The sequence below is a fragment of the Cryptotermes secundus genome, unplaced genomic scaffold (assembly GCF_002891405.2).
Source record: "Cryptotermes secundus unplaced genomic scaffold, Csec_1.0 scaffold31, whole genome shotgun sequence".
In the NCBI taxonomy this organism is placed as follows: Eukaryota; Metazoa; Arthropoda; class Insecta; order Blattodea; family Kalotermitidae; genus Cryptotermes; species Cryptotermes secundus.
In genome coordinates, this window is record NW_019743147.1 from 1,049,494 (window position 1) to 1,065,821 (window position 16,328).

At 45.3% G+C, this 16,328-nt stretch overlaps 1 protein-coding gene across 2 annotated transcripts in view; it reads left to right on the forward strand.

Moving 5' to 3' along the window:
• Window positions 1-16,328, forward strand: part of LOC111873711 (protein held out wings) — a 308,182-nt gene that overhangs the window by 14,140 nt on the left and 277,714 nt on the right. The window lies entirely within an intron of this gene.

Below are 16,328 nucleotides of genomic sequence, written 5' to 3' on the forward strand. Positions count from 1 at the left end.
AAAACTACCACATTATCACTTTTCCTGGATAGTCTCTTTCCAAAAACAGAAGATCGCATTAAGTGGAGAAACTGTTTTGGAAGAGGCTGTGGACCTGTCATCTGACAGATTACTGATGAATGAATGAATGAATAGAAGTTATGATATATTACTAAGAATGCCGGGCACATTTCTGAGAGTAGAATTTTAAGCGTTTATTAATTAATTTGTTGAGATTAGAATTTATGGGTTTGATCTTAGTTTTAGCCTGCTTTCTCTATTTTGAAAGAAAGAGGCATATGAGATCACCTTCCTGTGTATTACCCCTATCGTTGCTAGGCAACGGCTTGGTAACCGTGTTTCCGCAGCAACGAATATACACGCAACAGAATTGTTGGGCGCGGCGTTTCCTATGCGGCCCGTGTCGTATCAAAAGAAAGTAGGCGTTTAGTTCTTCCCAGAACTTAATAGTTCGTAATGTATTTTCACATGTATGTATGACTATAGACTGGGTTTTGGGTTAGAAATTGAATTTATTGCCCACTTTAACACAAGTCATAATTACACTGAGTTCTAGCGTCATCGCTGATCTCCGCCCTTTACATATCACTAGAGCACGCGTCAAGTCTTGTGCAGCCCGCAGTGCCTTCACTAGTAGTTGCCTGGTAACGGTTCCAACAATGGCTATTCCTCTGCTTCCTTCACTTAATCCCGATTATAACTCCTCGGCACGGACCACCGTAGAAAACACCGTTTTCAGCAAGTCTTCTGTTGCTGCTTGTTGATTCGTTGCTTTGGAGACGTGTTTGCGACCGTTACCAAGTAAAGGCTGTGGTAAATTTGCTTATCTCGCAGCCTTTGCTTAGTAACGGCCGTACACGCTGCAATATGTTTTGTTTCCAAACACGATCGTTTGGGAACCTAAAGGTTTATATTATTTCCACTGAAGTCACATTCCGAAGTCTGTTTTGTAGAACTTCGACGCGTGTGAACCTGAAAGTTCATTACCGTGTTCATGAGGAGCCTTCCTTACATCGCGCCGTCAGACACATGATTCCAGTCCATCAGAATTTCGTCAGTTGACCATTTTGTGCCTCTTTAGCTTCTGCGGGAGAGAAACCTGTCAGTTTGAGAGAGACTTTTATAAGAGAGGGAACCTGCCAAGAGCTCATTGGTGTGGAGGAAGAAGCTTGTCTTGAAAGTACAGTAAAACTGTTTTGGAACATATCCGTTGCCAGGCTGTGATCAAGATGATTTGGCAACGGACCCAATGTGCAAGCGTTCCAAGCAGATTGGATGTGTTTCATGAGTCAGTGTACAAGGAAAGTAGCATTGTTCACAAGGTTGATGAAAGGATAGATGATCTCTTACTTTTAGGATTAGGCCGCGCCATAGCTCAGGCGGTTAGACGCTGGCTTTCCAACGTGGCGGCCCGGGTTCCAGGTCAGGTCATTTGGGATTTGTGGTGGACAAAGTGGCCCTGGGGCAGTTTTTCTCCGAGTACTTCAGTTTCCCCTGCCAATCTTCATCCCGTCAGTTGCTCCAGAATCACCCTCACCTATCATTTGGGACTGGTACAATAGGCCAGTAGTGGCCGCAGTACCAAGTGGACTCAGTCTCACCCCACTGAGAATAATACTTTCAGGATTTGTGATTCTCAAACGATGGTTGTGAAGAGTTCTGTATTCTGAGATATAACACACAACAAAATTTATGGCACTGCGTAAACCTGCCTGTTTAAACTTGACACATGACCGAAGTTTCGTTATTGATTCATATAATTCTGCAGTTGTGACGTAAATTTGTATATCTAAGTCTGTAACAGGCCATGGAGGCCCATTGAGTTGTGGAACGTCCAGGGTGTCAGATTTTATAGACAGTCGGCTCACAGATGACAGTGAGGTCAGCCGTAAGCGCCGGCTACCCTTTACCCCCAGGAAGATTCGTGGTACTCATTTCTGTTAGAGGCGGCGTCGACCTCAGGGCAATAGTGCGGCTGGAAGGATGAGGTCAACTGAAGAAACCCAGTGACCTCATTGGGAATCGAACCCCGCGACCTTCCGGCTTGTAGCATAATGCCCCAACCAACTACGCTGCTGTGTGCCCCTAGGTAAGGACATGCGACCGACGAAACAGTCTGATCCACAACTCTGGGTCCTGTTTTGCCGAAGATTTTCAAGTACAGTAGTTAGGGCTGTTATGTCGGCTTGTTATTGTAAGTTTTCCTTTTAGTTTCGCGAAGTGGGACGTCCGTTTCACGTGGGATCCAATCAGGTACTGCCTATCTGCAAGGCTAGATACGTTATCAGTGGAAGGAATTGTTGCGAAGGCCACGGAGCGTGTTTATTGTGAATTGGTGACTGCTGGGAAGTAGGACAGTGGTGTCATCTACCTGTTGCAGATTACAATGGGCTACAAGATTTACTATGGATTCTCTTTTGTATGTTCTTTTTTCGTTTAACGACATCTCTGCTTGTGCTCTGTAAAGATGCTGTGATGCAAGAGGAACTGGACTTAATTAATTAAGCGCTGTGCCATGAAAACATATTGGGGAGTGGACGTTAGCTCCAACATTCTGGTCCTCGGCACTAGGTGAAGGTGAGTGGTCATCTTCACGCCTATGTCGCTTTATCACCGGGGAAAGAGCCCTCGGTTCACATTGGACAGGAGGCTGGATGGGTCACAGAGGCTGTCTGGACGTTGTGTAGAAGAAGAAAATCTTGACCCTGTCGGAATTCGAACAGCAGCCGTCCAGCCTGTCACTATACCGACTGAGATATCCCTACCAAATATTGTTTATCCAGTTCTTTGTATGGATATGAAACATGGTCTCTTACTGTGAGAGAACGTATATGTGTTTGAAAAGGGAGTGTTTACGGAAGCAGTAGTTCTAAGAAGGATAATAAAAAGCTAAAGGCATCCCTGTAACAGCCCGTGAGGAGTCCCATAGGATTGTGAGATGTCGAGGCTCCCATATTTTCTAGACAGTCGGTTCACAGATGGCGGTAAGGTTGTCAGCCTTACGCTCCGGCCGCCTTTAACCCCCCCCCCAGAAGATTCCTGGTACTCATTTCTGTTAGACGCTGAGTCGATCCCAGGGCCATAGTGCGGCTGAAAGGGTTAGGTAAATTGAAAAATCCACCTCATCGGGACTCGAACCCGCGAGCTTCCGGCTTGTAGCATAGTGCCTCAACCAACTACGCTACCGCGTGCCCCCAAGATGAGGGTAAATGTAGGAAATGTTGGGTATTACGTAAGGAGTTACTTCCCCTCCATGGGGCTGTCAGCGAGTGATCTTGCTTATGTAGGCTCGTTATTGGAAATCTACCTTGTATCTCTCGCTAAGTGGGAAGTCCGCTTCACGTGGGATCCAATCAGGTACTGCCTGTCCCCGAAATGAGATACGTTATCAGTGGAAGGAATTCTTGGGAAGGCCGTAGAGGCTCATATCATGCTATCCGTCTGGGTTAGATGACTCCATGTTACCAGATCTTATTTAATTTAATTACATTTTGAAATGAATACTTGATTTCCGGTGTGAAGTTTGAAAACGCCGTTGAGGTTTTCGGTTCTTGTAGCGGTGACTTGAATTCGCTGTTCTGGGATATAACGCCGTTTAGTCCGGTGAAAGTCAGCCGACATATCGCCGAAGTGTAATCAGGCAGCAAGCAAGAGTAAACCACGTGCGGTCCTGTGCCTGCCTATTGTTAGACCCTGAAAATGGAGGCCACATGTTCCTCTGAAGCATATGTTTACTTTCAACAGATTACACGATGTTATATCCCGTGAACTCTTCAGATTTTAGAACGTTGAAGTGTAGACGGCTCAGTCCTGAAGATAGAGGCGACATATTCTTGCGAAACGTCCGTTGATTTTCACCGGACTACGCAGTGATTTATCCCAGAACGCAGAAGACTTCACATTTTAGAATGTTGAAATGTTGGCGACGAATTTGTTTGCAGACGTTTTAGTTCGCTGTAAGAAAACAGCTCTGGGTTTGGCGCGTTCTGTTCCGACCTCCCATCTCGGCCACTTGAAATGATTTAATAGGCAGTGACGTATGTCCACGTACTTCACGTTTGTTGGGTACGTGCTGGATAAGTAAGGCGCGCTCCAGATATTTTTTGGTGGTGTTCCTCAGTCCCTTCAAGCAAATGTCGGAATACTAACGCCAGGTCCCTCTGCACCTTTCTGGCTTGGTGCTTAAGTTCTCTTTCATCTGAATTTCTGGGGTTATTAGAGGGGACATCCTTTTTTTTTTCCTGGAAGAATCTGCACTGTTTATTGCAAGGCTGAACAAATCCACTCATCTGCTCGCACACGATTGAAGAAAAACCTAGGTCTACGAATGGAGAAAGTCTTTGAATTACTCGTTACTTTCCCCCCTCTCAGCAGTAAATAATCTTGTATACGCATTTTTTGATAGCAGAATCTGTTTAGCGACTGATTACAGGCTGGAATACCGAGGGATCGGAGTTCCAGTCCCGGGAGAGGCAGGATTTTTCTCCTCTCAGTGGTATAGAACGGTTTTGGGGCCCACCCGGCCTCATATCCAGTGGGTACCAGGGCACTTTCCCCGGGGTAAAGCTGCCGGGGCGTGAAGCTGACTACCCCCAGCTAGTGCCTAGGTCAAGAATACATGTGAGAGCATGTAACCACTCCAACATACGCCTTCTTGGTGTAGTGGTGAATTAGTTAAGCACGGGTACAGCTTTACTTTTTTTTTTTACTTTAGGGGTTGTATTTTATGTCTAGATTAAAATATAGTAACCTTGTTTGAGTGTGGAACTTGGTCTGTCGGAGTACGGGACGGACGTATGTACTGAGGATGTCCGAGAACAAGGTGATGAGAAATTTGGGCCTAAGAGGACGGAAACTGCATAACGAGCTTCATAATTTTTACTCTTCTATAAATATTATTAGGATATTTGGGGCAGGGAAATGAGATGGGCGAGGCATGTAGCATATGAGGGAAAAAAGAAATGCTTATAGAGTTTGAAGAAAAGCCGAAGGAAAGAGAGCACTTGGAATACTTAGGGGTAGATTGGAGATTAATACTAAAATTGATCTTAAGGGGTGTGGGCTGGATTCGTGTGGTCGGTATACTGTGAACACGGTAATGAATCTTGGTGATCCAGTGCTGGGAAATTGTTGACAAACCGAGCAGCGACCAGTTTTCGCAAGAAAGAGTGCTCAGTGTATCTAGTTGTTGTCCTTGTGTTGTGTGTTACGCGGTGGTAACAACGAAATTATTAGGACGGCATGAATTGCGGAGAAATATCAGGAGAGTAACAGTTTTTCTCCGACTGGTGAATTGAACCATTAAATCATTCATATCATTCCCAGTGACGAGGTTAACTGCCTTGACTGCACCTTTGTAGCGCAGTTCTTACTTACAGGGGCAGCCCTCTCTTTCTCCCCCTTCTCCTACGAGTTTATCAGGGGAGGGCTTTGGTTTGCAGGTGCAAAGAAATCTGCAGTTACTGCACTGTTTAGCGCCTGAAGACAGGAGGTGGGTTTCAGTATGTATGGTCCAGCCTTAGAGACGGTATCACCGAAGTGGACGCGCGTTTTAACGTTTTCAGGGTCACCGTAGTATTCACCAGGAAAGCGATAAAATGGCAGTATTTCAGAAACCCATAGTCAGCTTTTTAGTAGATGAGCACATTTGTTTGTACCGAAACGTGCAGAGAGGACTGTACATTTGTTGATTCATGATAAAAGAATTACCTCACAGTAGGCCGTGACTCTTGCTTTCTTTGTATGGAGATTGTCAAACGTTTGTCTAACCACACGTTTTGAGATTCTTATACTAAGTATGATCTTATCATAAGTAAAATGTCAGCTTGCCGCAAAAAAACTTATATCGTCCTAATATTGTTTAAATGGGAAGAAGGGGACAACGGGCTACGGGCTGGACGGCCAGGGGTTTGTTCCTCGCAGTGCAAGATTTTTCTCTGCTCCGAAACGTCCAGACGGACTCTGGGGCCCACCGAGCCTCGTATCCAAAAGGTACCGGGGGCTTTTTCCCGGGTGTGAAGCTGACCACTCACCTCCATCAAGTGCCGAGGTCAATTTCCAATTCTCCATACGCCTTCATGGCATAGCGCTTAATTAATTAAGCAGAGACACCTTTACGTTACACTTCGTAGATTTACCCTGCTGGGATGGAATAATAATTGGCGGTATATTTTGTGTATGCTTGACAAACGCTCGGGATACGAGTGGTAAGGTTTCTGACTTATATTCAGGGTGTTCCAATTATGAACCTCGGCCTGTGCACAGACTATCCTGATAATTATCTTGGTTCTCTTCAGTCACACCGTCAGAATTCTGATGTAAATTAGGCCACGACCGTTTCCTTTCACGTCCACCTAATTCGTTATTCATTATCCTGCCATTTGACACAGTCTGAGCTACAGGCAGCATCCGGGCCGCACCATAGCTCAAGCGGTTAGTCGATGGCTTCCCACCGCGACGGCACGGTTTCGATCCCGGGTGTGGTCAAGTGGGATTTGTGGTGGATGAAGTGGCGCTGGGGCGGGTTTTCTCTGAGTACTTGGGTTTCCCCTGCCAATATTCATTCCACCAAATTCTCCATCATAATCACCCGGGGCCGCCATGCTGAGTGGACCCAGTTGGACTCCACCTCCCCACCAAGCGAAGTTTTTAAAAATTACAGGCAGCATCGTTAAATAAGCTTTTAGCAAATGGAAGTACTGTTTTGATGTGTAATCTGATATATCATTGCCAGCGTGTCGGAAGAACGTGATGCTGTTGTCTTAAGGGTACACTGAAGATGTAGGCAGCACATTTGTCCGAAACGTCAGTAACAATCTTATAGATTGCATGGCGTCACATTTCAGAAGACAGTGATCTCCACAGTCCCCAAGTCTCTCTTACTGCCACGGTTTGTGACTATGGATGGGGTTTGGATTGGATAATGTATTTATTATATATATATATATTATTTATTTATTATACTGCAATTGGGTTTTAGCCCGGTGGCAGTAGTACACAATAGGACACAACAGCCAAGTAACACACATTACACTAAGTGACAACACCTTCAAACAAAACACAACAATAAGGACATCCTACCACAGTGAATACAAACCAAATACGATTAACAACTACAACAATTACAGAGAAATACAAACAACTGCAACAACCACTTACACACTTACACTGACCACTTACACACTTACACTGACCACTTACACACACGAATCGGAAGTACAAGCACTTAAAAACGCTATCGAAGATTTGCACACTTTACACGCCAAGTCTTCTCCAACCTGCAGTGCTTTCACTAGTCGTTGATTAGTAACAGCTTTCAGCAATGGAGATTCTTGAGCTTCTATGCTCACGTCGTTACTGTCCGGCGAATATCCCACAACTGAACTGTCAATTTAATTATAGCGTCATCCCTTCCCAGCCCCCCTTGCAGAACTCAATTAACTCGTTGCTCCACCTGTCCTGGTTATAACTTCTCGGCACGGACCACAGAAAACACCATCCTCTTGTTGCGTGCTTGTTCTTTGCAGCGGGAACGTGTTTACTGAGCTGTTGCCGAGAAACGGGTTACATAACACCGTTGTTTATTTGCCTGTTTCTCCCGGTCATTGCACAGCAACGGCTGTACACGCTACAGTACAAATAAGTACGGTTTCGTTTAATAGTTACATGCTTGCAAGTGCAATGTCCTAGGCAGCATCGCTGGAGTCGTATCACGGGTATTCTTGGCACATGTGTCAGCTATACGACACTACCTGGTCAGTGCTGCTGCGGATGTCAGCTATTTTCGACGTGCGTAGCCAGATGCCATAAGGTTGCCTTCGTTTCTGTATACATAATTGTGCTAACTGGGGTGCCATTACCGTTCAAATGCGCTAGGTAACACGGGTAGAATATGGAACGGTACATGCTCTTCGTTCTAGCGTAGAGAACTAGCACAGCATATTGGAGTCTGACCTAGAAAGAAGGGAAGAGGGATAGCTCAGTTAGCTTGAGGCCGGGGGTTCGATTTTCGGCAAGGCAAGAGATTTGTACCTTCTCCACAGCGTCCAGGCCGGCTGTGGAGGTCCATCCAGCCTCTTGTGCAGTGGGTGCTGCCGGGCATGAAGCTGACCACTCATCTTTGTCTAGTACTGAGGTCAGGAATGGTGGAGCTATACCTCCACTCCCTCATACGTCTTCATGGCGTCGTGCTTAAGTAATAACAGGGACTACTTTACATTTTTCTTTACTTAGAAGAATGCGTGTACTTACTGCATGGAGGATAGCCATCGTTGTGAGGGTAGTGGCTTAGGTGCTCAAATAATTCCCGGCCTTTTACGGAGCCAAGAGGCTCAGTGCCATGAGATTTCCAGTTCTTGTGTCGCGGCAGTGTTCATCAGTTTACTGTCATCTGAGACGTGACGCCATGTGATCTGGTAGATCGTTACCAGCGTTTCAGAGGAACCAGCGGTCTGTTTTATACCCTGAAGGTGGAAGTATAAGGTTCCAACAAAACGTTGGTAACGGTATCACATTAAACGGCGTCAGATCCCAGAAAACAATAACTTTGTTTACTGCCGTGTTCAGTAGAACTTGCTGCTGGAGCCCTTGTAGTTGATACGTTGACTTCTGGCCAGATCTGTAAAGGGGCAGAGCTAGGCACTGATATCCAAGAATGCTGCAGCGACGAGTTATGAGTTGATGACGTAATACAGCTCCTGTTGCAGTCGTCAAGTATCTCGTAATGCTGTCTGAATGACCGGCAGATCTGTTTCTCACATTGCGTTGGTAAACAGTAATTTATATTGCAGCTACATGGAATGTAGAGCAGTCCTCTACCCATGAGTACAAATGGCTCAGCAGAAGGGCCCGGAGGAATGACCGGTACATCTGCTGATGCCAGTCAGGAGACTGTCGGCGAGGACTATTATCCGCCAACCCCAGTAGAAGTCCGTAAGCTGGGATCCTGGGTTCCCACCGCCTTCCTAAATATGAATATACCGTATTTACGCATGCATAGGCCGCAGCACAATTTTCAGACAGAAATTATAGAAAAAATAATTTTCTTGGAATATTATTTCAGGAGTATTACACTCTGTATTACTAATTATGAATATATTTTTTTAAATGAAGTGTGATTTCGAATATAAGCCGCACCCCAGTTTTCCTCTTGAATTTTTGGCAAAAAATGTGCGGCCTATACATGCGTAAATACGGTATGCCCGCGGATTTGTGTTCTTATCGGGATGGCTCAGTCTGCGAGCTGGACGACCGATGAATCGAAGTTCTGTTACCGGCAGAGGCAAGAGTTAATTTTTTTAAACAGCGGCCACACCAGCTTTGGGGCCCACCAAACCTCTTATTCAGTTGGTGCCTTGGGTTTTTCCCCATGGGGTTAAAACGGTTGCGGAAAGAAGCTGAACACTGACCTCCAATCTGACAGGAGGTTAGAAATTAGTGGAACTGTACCTCCATTTTCTCATGCGTTCTTTTTTTCACGTTGTACTTAAGCACAGTTACACGTTTTCCTAGAAAATGATGTTTGACAATGGCGTGATCCTTTGCACAAAGAATCCTGTGAGATATATGATAGAAGGTTTGTAGTTTCTGGATCGGTAAAGGACAGACGTTCTGAAACATGACTAAGTAGGGGAATCCCAGATGCAGCACACTGAGTGATGTGTGAGAGTCTCACCTCATTGCACAACGAAGACGCTGAATTCTTACCACGTGTTTACTGACGCATGAGGCCGCGCCGTAGGGCAGGCTTCCCACCTCGGACCCTGAGTTCGATTCCAGATCAAGTCATTGGGGGTTTCTGGTATACAAAGTGTCCCTAGCAGAGGCCTCTTGCGAGTACAGTAAACCCTCGCTAATCCAGTCACTGTCAATCCGGATCGAAATATGAAAAATTCTGTTCACAGTTGAGTACATAAACATGGCATTTAAGAAGGCAGATGAGTCACTTGTCTTTTCAGACAAAACTCTGCATCATTATGTTCAAAATGAAGTATAGCTTGTCTTCTATCGATGAATAAATGTATTGTAAGATTTGAGGCTTTCACGGCGGTGACTATGAAGAAAGCAGTCTGCTTTTACCGGTTCTCACGGTCTCTTTGCTTGCAGATTTCTTATATATTTGTTCTTCTACCCTGAAGATGGGAGGCGATACGTTCCTCCGAAACGTCGGTTAACACCACATATACACGGTGCCAAATCCCAGAAGACTGCTTTCTTCAATAAATGTATTGTTTTTAATAGTTTTTAAATAAAGGCTGTACAATGATATTTTGTTGTTTATTTTCATCAGCACTAAATATCGTTAAATTTCCCATTTATTTATGTTGTAATTTTTTTAGGCCTACCTTTTGCTTCAATAATCTGGATTGTCGCTTAATTCGGATTGGCTCCGCCAATTACTCCGGATTATACAGGTTTACTGTACCTGTCCGTGTGGAATACTGTATACTAGCAAACCAGTTTTTTCTAATTCGCTTAGTGGGGGGGGGGGCTGGAGTCCAACTGGGTGCACTCGGCACGGCGACCACTGATTGGCCTATTGTAGCCTGCCCCGAATGATTATGATGATGCAGAATTTGGTGGAATGAAGATTGGCAGGGGAAACCGAAGTACTCAGAGAAAACTCGCCCCAGCGCCAATTTGTCCACCACAAATCCCACTTGACCATACCCAGGATCGAACCCGGACCGCCGCGGTGGGAAGCCAGCGACTAACCGCTTGAGCTATGGCGCGGCCAAGCAAGCCAGTTAGTCTCTCTATACATATTATATTATGAAATTATGGAAACTTTTATAATCTCACGTGATATAGAATTTCACTTACTTTCAATGTGTCGTTTAGGGGGAAAATTGTATTTAGACCACCCAGCCTCCTTTCTAGAGGATACCGGTGGTAAAGCTGCTGAAGCGTGACGCTGACCACCTGTTTCCATCTAATAGCGAGGTGAAGAATGCGTGGAGATACATCTTCACTCCCCCATCCGCATTCATGGCGAGGTGCTTAACAACTACAGATTTTGGAGGCTCTCAGCGCCTAGCATGTATGCTTGTATGAACTGGACTTTGCGCAGAAATGACTGGTTGTGAATGACCTTCGATTGCCGACAGGAGGAAATCACATTTTCGGTTGCCACATCATACAGGGCCCTGTCAGTACCGAGAAATCTTTCCGAAAGCAGTAAAGTCGTTGGAATCATGACGCTGACCACTAATCTCCATCTAGATCCATTTTTAACCAACTATCCTTATTTTGAAAAAAAAAATAAGAGGAGGCTTATGAGATCACATTGCTGTTTGTTTGTGTGTCCCTGTAATTTTTCTTTACTTCGGTGTCTGTGTATCCCCCCTAATTTACAGCACCACACATCCTGTGTGAATGTGAGGCCTTAGCTTATTTAATACTACGTCATCAGTCGGTTCATGTTCCTTACGGTATGATGGATGGCGTGACTTAAATCTAATAGCCTCCGTCAAGTTCAGAGGCAGAATTGCGTAGAAGGTTATCAGCGCTCTTGTCCCGGTAGCATGCCGTTCCCTGACGCTAAGCTTGTATTTGGAACGTGCTGTACGAAGTTCAGCAACAGACCTTGGAGATAATTATTCGGTTTGTTTGCCGTATATGGCAACAGTATGGCCTCAGCCAACATTCGTCTTACCTGTAGACATGGCACCGATTATTTCTCATCCTTTTTCATCAGGAACAGTCTTCACCACAAGCCATGTTTATTCAGATCTGCAGACTTTAATCAGTGTCGGTCATTGACCTACCGATATGTTAGGAAGGCAAGGTTTTTAGGCTAATTAACGACCTTGTTTAAGTACCAGGTGTTATTTAACATTGAATGAGGTGAGACATGTTCTGGGGCCCACCCAGCCTCCTATCCAATGGGTAGCGAGAGCTATTTTCTCGGGGTAAAGCGGCCGGGGCGTGAAGCTGACCACTCATCTCCAAATAACGTACTTACCACTCCGCGCTACAGCCCTGGGTGAGCCTTGGCCTCCTCTACAACCAGTCTCCACAACCAATGCGTGCTGCCATAGGAATGGACCCACGCAAGATGACCCGAGGCTGGTTCTTAGGTTTTTGAACAAAATTCTTTTTACAGGATGAGGTCAGCCTCATGCCCCATCCTGGAGGACCAGGGTATCTCTCTTAGTCTGGACTCTACCCTTTGACCTTTCCGGCATGAGTGACCCTACCGGTAGTTAAACTACCGCCGGCATAGCTCTCCAGGTCACAGAGTCACGCAGACCCCATCACCACGACAAGGTGGAGACGCCTTATCTCCAAATGACATCGAAGTTAAGAAAACGTGGATCTGTGCATCCACTCTCAGACGCGTATTCGTGGCGTAGTGCCTAATAACTTAAGGACACGGACTTTACATTAGCATATTGGGAAGAGACAAGATTGTAGCCAATCAGTGACAATTTCTCGATCAGCCTCGTCACCTGTTTACCCGTTCAGGAAACCCGAACAGCTGTTATGAGAATGAGATGTCTTTCAGCTTGTTCCCTTTATTTATAAAAAGTTACTTGTTGGTCTGCGTAGCCTGGCCCCTTTGTTTTGTGTGCTGATGGCCGCTTCCACTTTAATTGCCTCTCAGAAATGTCTGTCTCTTTGGGAAAATAAAGCCCATTACTTAGTTTATATAGGTCTTGCTTTCTGGCAGTTAATTCTTTGATTCGTTCACTTAATCTCTTAGATAGTTTGCTTGACAGTTTTACTTAGCAGCAGCATTGATTGCTCTGTCAGGATCCCACGGTCTCAATCCATTAAAAAATCAGCCTTTATGTCGCAGCTCTTCTACTTTCTGGTTTGTCTTCCTGTTTTCATGTTGTAATGGATCAGAACTTTGAAAAATATGGCTCTTAAAACGGTATTTTATTAAGGTGTAATGCAGTGGGTTGGCCACGAAGAAGGAATGGATAAGTAAAGAATACTTGTAGAGATCAGAATAAAGATTTGGAGGAAATAGACGTGTGGGACGACCCAGGTACTGTGTAAGAGGGATGAAATACCTAGCAGGAAATCGGAAAAGAATTCGCGGCAAGAGAACGGACGGTAAACGTCGTCCATCAGGAAAACTGTGCTATGAACTAGGTGTCTGCACTGTTTATTGCAAGATTGAACAGATCAACTCATCTGATCGCCCGTGACGATTGAAGAAACATCAAGGCCTGCGAATTGAGAAAATCTTTGAGCAGCTCGTTTTTTTGTCCCCCCTACTCGCTTTTTTTTTTTTTCTAAATTCTGCACGGATGTGAGCAGTAAATGATCTTGTATATGCATAATCTGATACGGAGGCTTGTATTTTTTGATAGCACAATCGGTACAGCGGCTGGCTACAGGCTGTACGATCAAGGGTTTGGAGTTCGAATCCCGGCAGGGACAGGAATTTTCTTCCTTCAGTGGCACAGAACGGTTGTGGGGCCCACCCAGCCTCCTGTCCAGTGGGTTTCTGGGGCTATTTCTACGGGATAAGGCGACCGGGGCGTGAAGCTGACCACTCACCTCGAACTGGTGCCAAGGTCAAGAATGTGTGGAGGTATACATACACTTTCCCATATGTCTAGTGGCTAGTTAGTTAGTTAAACGTTAGGAACGGAATGGCAGGGAGTGGAAGGGAGAAGAAGAAGAAGAACCAAGAAATTTTCTGTACGTTTATTGCAGACCTCGCCATCGAAATCCATTGACTGGTATGCGATATGTGAAACTCATAGACGCGGCCACCCAATAATATGCTCATTTTATGTGCTTCGAACAAAGCAGACATGAAGGCGCTAATGTGTCGTAATAACATTGAATGTAATTCCATATGGAAGAAATATTTACACAGAGGGACAGGAAAAAGTGGGCAGGAATTACAGTAAGGAGTGGCGCCAGCCTTTCATTTGTAGTGACAGCATCGGCGGAGCCACTCAGGAAATATATTCGCAAAAAAATGCATAGTTGTCTATCATCAGAATGACGATAGTCGTAGACGTGCACCGTGTGGTTCTGTAAACCTGTCCATTCGGCTATGGATGTTGCAAACAAAATTTCGAATTCCACCTTACGTGAAACATAGAGACGAGTGACGTAATAAGGAGCGTATAATTTAGGTTGTGGCCTTCGAGGTCATGAAACAGTGTAGTCAGGTAAGGTTATCAGCATTTTTGGAGAAACCTGCTCCCTCTCCATCTTCGGGGTTAAAGATGGGGGCAGCAGGTTCCACCGAAACGTTGGTAACCATTACCAGACTACGCAGCGTCACTTTCCAGAAGACAGTACTAACAGTGATGCCCTAAATACCTCAAATCTCACGTATATCACATGTAAGTTTATATTTCAGAACTCTGTCCAGTTTACTGATTACGTAGTCTTTATTCTCAGGTGTTAATGGCATTTGTATATAAGACCTCAGTTCGTACCTCACAGGAAACACATTACGTTACCGCTACGAAGCCCATCCGGTTAAAGCTGTTTATTATGAGAACCGTAGGGAACACAAATACACTCTGTGGGCCGAATGTATAGAGTTTTGGTATGTTAAAGCGGGTGGTACGTATAGTAACCACTGGGCTTTCAAGGATTAGTGGATGAAGACAGTCTTCACAGACCGTACTTGCAACATACCCGCTCCCAGAACTACATATTAGAATAACGAGTTCCGTCCACCGTCACTAACACCAGCACATAAGAGACACCACATGACAAAGGAACTACATCAATACCCACAGACAAGTCCATGAAGTGTACATCTTCGAAAGAGGAAAACTTGTATTGTTATCCACGGAAATGATAAACAAGTTTTTAACTATTATCTTTTTAGCTTTGACTTCATTTTAATTATATCTCGCCCTTTCTCCCTTTACGGTTGTACAGCTCTTTGGACCTTGGCCGCTTTTTCGATTTCTTAATCCTATACACAGTCGGTAGAACTCCTTGGACAAGGGATCAGCGCGTCGCAAAGCCGCTGCCTACACACAGAACAACATGAACACAGAATAAGCGCACACATGGACGTTCATGCCTCGAGTGGGATTCGAACACACGGACGGAGACCGCGCGGCTACTGTGATCGACTGTCTCCGTTAGTGGGGAGTGAATACAGCGGAAGATTTGCTAACGCCGGAACACGTATGAGTAAGGAAGCAAGTGAAATACGTGGTAATACCCACGCGGCCTTGGACACATTACGAAAGCAGCATTAATAAGACTGACAATAAATACTTAGTAATCACACATAAGGCGAATAGACGGGGCGATACCATTAACTTGGGTGTTGTAAAACTGTAGAATGAGTTGGAGGGGCGCAACACATGTTGGGGAGAACAAGAGCTTCTTACTAAACTTTAATGTTATATCCTCGAAGGAAGAGACTACGTTGAAGATTTAGGTGTTACCAGGGCGGTCCAGGGTGGCGTTCTAGTGCTGTTTGCAGGGGCGGGGCGTCGCCCAAGGACATATTTTTAAAGCTGTATCATAGGAATGAATTATAGTTTATTTCATTTGTTGTTTGGGGCCCGTAACTTGAGCCTTCTTAAACATGTTCGTTTGGCGAACCGTTCTTTACTTCTGCGTTCAGAAATATGAAACTAGGGAATGTTAACAAGAATGACATCATACCATGGTTCATGCTCGTTTCAACTCGGAACCACGTGACAGACCATTTGGGCACATTTGTTTTTGGGATTACACCCTTGGGTATCAGTGGATGGAGAATGGTATTGAATGAATTTTTTCGAGGTTTGAGCCTCCTGACGGCCGTAATTGTGAGGAATATAAACAGACTCACCGTGTAGTAGCCTGGCAGGTAGTCACGTGTCCTAAGGGGGGGGGGAGAGTGCTTTCCTCCGATCAACCAGATTACACAGCTGTATTATTGTGAAGTCTCTGTGCTTAATTAATTAGGCACTATACCATACAGACATGGAGTGGTCAGCATCACGCCACTGCCGCTTTACCACCGGGGAAAAAGTCCCCGCTACCCATGGGACGGGAGGCTGGATGGGCCCCAGAGCCGGTCTGGCCGACGCGGAAAAGATAACATTTTTTACCCTACCGGGACTCGATCTCCGACTCCTCGGCCGTTCAGCACGTAGCTAGTTTCTATACTGACTGAGCTATCCCTACTCCTGCACAGGTATATTATGGTAAGGTAAAAAGGTAAGGCGCCGGTCACGGTAGCCGAGCGGTCTAAGGCATGCACTGTCTTCGCTCGCTCGGAAGCCGGGATCGTGGGTTCGAATCCCACTCAGGGCATGGATGTTCTGTGTGCGTTTTTCTGTGTTTGTCTACAGGTAGAGGTCTTGCGACGAGCTCATCACTCGCCCAAGGAGTCCTAC